Source organism: Oratosquilla oratoria, chromosome 2 (assembly GCF_046742065.1).
Source record: "Oratosquilla oratoria isolate Oo_2021 chromosome 2, ASM4674206v1, whole genome shotgun sequence".
NCBI classification, from domain to species: domain Eukaryota; kingdom Metazoa; phylum Arthropoda; class Malacostraca; order Stomatopoda; family Squillidae; genus Oratosquilla; species Oratosquilla oratoria.
Window position 1 is genome coordinate 62,112,303 of NC_134778.1, and position 2,500 is coordinate 62,114,802.

At 46.3% G+C, this 2,500-nt stretch overlaps 1 protein-coding gene across 4 annotated transcripts in view; it reads left to right on the forward strand.

Annotated features, from left to right (window-relative positions):
- The window catches only part of LOC143039506 (cell adhesion molecule Dscam2-like), a 1,807,148-nt gene that overhangs the window by 364,937 nt on the left and 1,439,711 nt on the right, over nucleotides 1–2,500 (forward strand). The gene's annotated exons all lie outside the window — the stretch shown is intronic.

The following is a 2,500-nucleotide window of genomic DNA, read 5'->3' on the forward strand; positions in this document are numbered from 1 at the left end:
GTGAGTTCTCCGGGGGATTCTTCAGTGGATTCTTCATGGGGCCCTTCAGGGGGTCCTTCGACAGGTTCTTCGACGAGTTCTTCGGTGGGTTTTTCGATGGGTTCCTCAGGGGATTTCTCGGTTGGTTCTTTGGTAGATTCCCCGGTGATTCCTCGACGGGTTCCCTGGATGGTTCTTCGCAGGATTCCTTCTCGCCAGGTTCATCTTGCAAGTCAGCTTTTTCGGGTCCCGCGGCAGATGTCACTCTGAAGCTCTTGTACATTTGTTTGCATACCTGCAGAGATATGCAAACCATTTTCTCCATGTGCCAGGGAGGAGGGAAGGAGGATGAGTTATGAACAAGCATAAGACTGAAAATTCTTCGTCCATTGCTTTCGGTTGCCACAGAAACAGTTTGTGCTCTTAATTTTTTTTTTTTTCTTTTTTTTTTAGCTTTGGTTTTCTCATCTGAATGGGGTTACATTGAACAAAGAGGAATAACTTTGGCCATTAATGGGAGTCCTTGGAGTCCTTATGAAGGACTCCAGATCAGGATATCGTGGTGGTAGTCAGGACTAGAGAAGTGCCGCCCGGCGCGGCAAGGACTATATAGAGAAAATAACCTTTCACTCAGAGATTCATACCAGAGAAAATAACAAAAATAAAATGTCACTTTGTATATAAGAGAGAATGAGATTGCATCACGCCAGGAGATTATTCCCCCGAGGGAAGGGGAGCGGGAGGGAGGGAGAGGGGGAAGGGAGGAAGGAGGAGGGAGAGAGGGAGGAAAGGAAGGGGGATTGTCTGCAGTATAACTCGCGGAAACGTGACATTTCATTCATCAAGATCTCTTCTCTTGGCTGTCCGACTCTTGAGTTCCCGAGGTCAATTATTTTCTTCTTTTTCCTTTTCCTCCGCAGTGACCTTGAAGGCCTGGTCCTTCCTCTTGGGTCCGTGGGTCTCTGAAGGTCTGGAGAAGTTCACAAAGGGGTCCACGGACACTGAGAGGTAGTTCCAGAGGTTAATTATTTTTTTTTTCCCTCCTCAGTGACCTTGAAGGCCTGGTCCTTCCTCTGGGGTCCGTGGGTCTCTGAAGGTCTGGAGAGGTTCACAAAGGGGTCCACGGACACTGAGAGCTAGTTCCTGAGGTCAATTCTTTTCTTCTTTTTCCTTTCCCTCCGCAGTGACCTTGAAGGCCTGGTCCTTCCTCTGGGGTCCGTGGGTCTCTGAAGGTCTGGAGAGGTTCACAAAGGGGTCCACGGACACTGAAAGTTAGTGGTAGTTAGTGGATACTTGAGGATAATTTTCAGTGGAAACCTTCGATCCTGGTAATAGGTGTCCTCCTGGCCGAATGGAAGTAGTCTGTAAATGATTGTTTTCTTTTTTTATTTCTTCTCTCTATCTCTCTCTTTTCTTACAATTTTCTCTTATTATTTTTTCCCTTTCTGAATTTTCTCTTCTTCCTCCATCTCCTTTGCTATCTTCTCTTCGTCCTCTTCTTCCTCATTTCCTTTGCCATCTTCTCTTCCTCTTCTTCTTCTTCCTCCTCTTTCTCCTCTTCCTCATCCTCCACTTGTTCCTCTGCCTCCTTATTCCTTCTCTTCTACTTCCTCTGCCTCTTCTTCCTCCTCTTCTTTCTCCTCTTCCTCCTCCTCATTCACTTCTTCCTTCTCTTTTTCCTTCTCATCTTCCTCCTAAACATTTTCTTCATCCTTTCTCTTCCTCCTCCACCTCCTCTTCTCCTTTCTCCTCTTTTTCTTTATCATCTCCTTCCTCCTCTTCCTCCTCTTCCTTCTCCTCTTCCTCCTCTTCCTCTTTCTCCTCTTTAATTTCCTCTTCTTCCTCCTCGTCTTCATCCTTTTCTTTCTCCTCTATTTCCTCCTCTTCCTCTTCCTCCTCCTCTTCTTTCTCATCTTTCTTTTCTTCCTCTTCTTCTTTTCCCTCCTATTCCGTATAATCCTTCTCCTCTTCTTTATACTCATTCTTCTTCTTCACTTCCTTCTCTTCATCCTCCTATCCTTCTTTTTCTCGTCATTATCTTCCACGTGGTTTTCTCTATCCTCCTCATTTTCCTTTTTCTCGTTCATTTTCTTTTCTTTTCCTCTTCCCCTCTGGCGGCACCCCTACGGACCAGAGCCACCCAGCGTCCTTTTAAACTGAGGGCTAAGCTCTCCGTTCTGATCATCTGCCTTCAATCTCTACTTTTCCATCTCTATCCCAAGGATAGAAGCGCTAGATATTTCCTACAAAATATCTATTTTCTCCTTTTTCTCTCTCCTTCCCTTCTCTCCTTCTATCCTTCTCCTCTTTCCTTTCTCCTTTCATACTTCTCTTCCTTCTTTCCCTCCTTCTTGTCTTTCCTTTTGTTTATCTTGTTCTCTTTATCTCCTAGTTCTCACGCTTCTCCCCTTCCCTCCTCCCATCTTCCACCCCTCGCCCCTCCCCTTCCCCTCCCCCTTTACCCCTTCCCCATCTTCACCTAACCCTTCCACCCTTCTTCTCCTCTCCCCCCCGTCCCTCC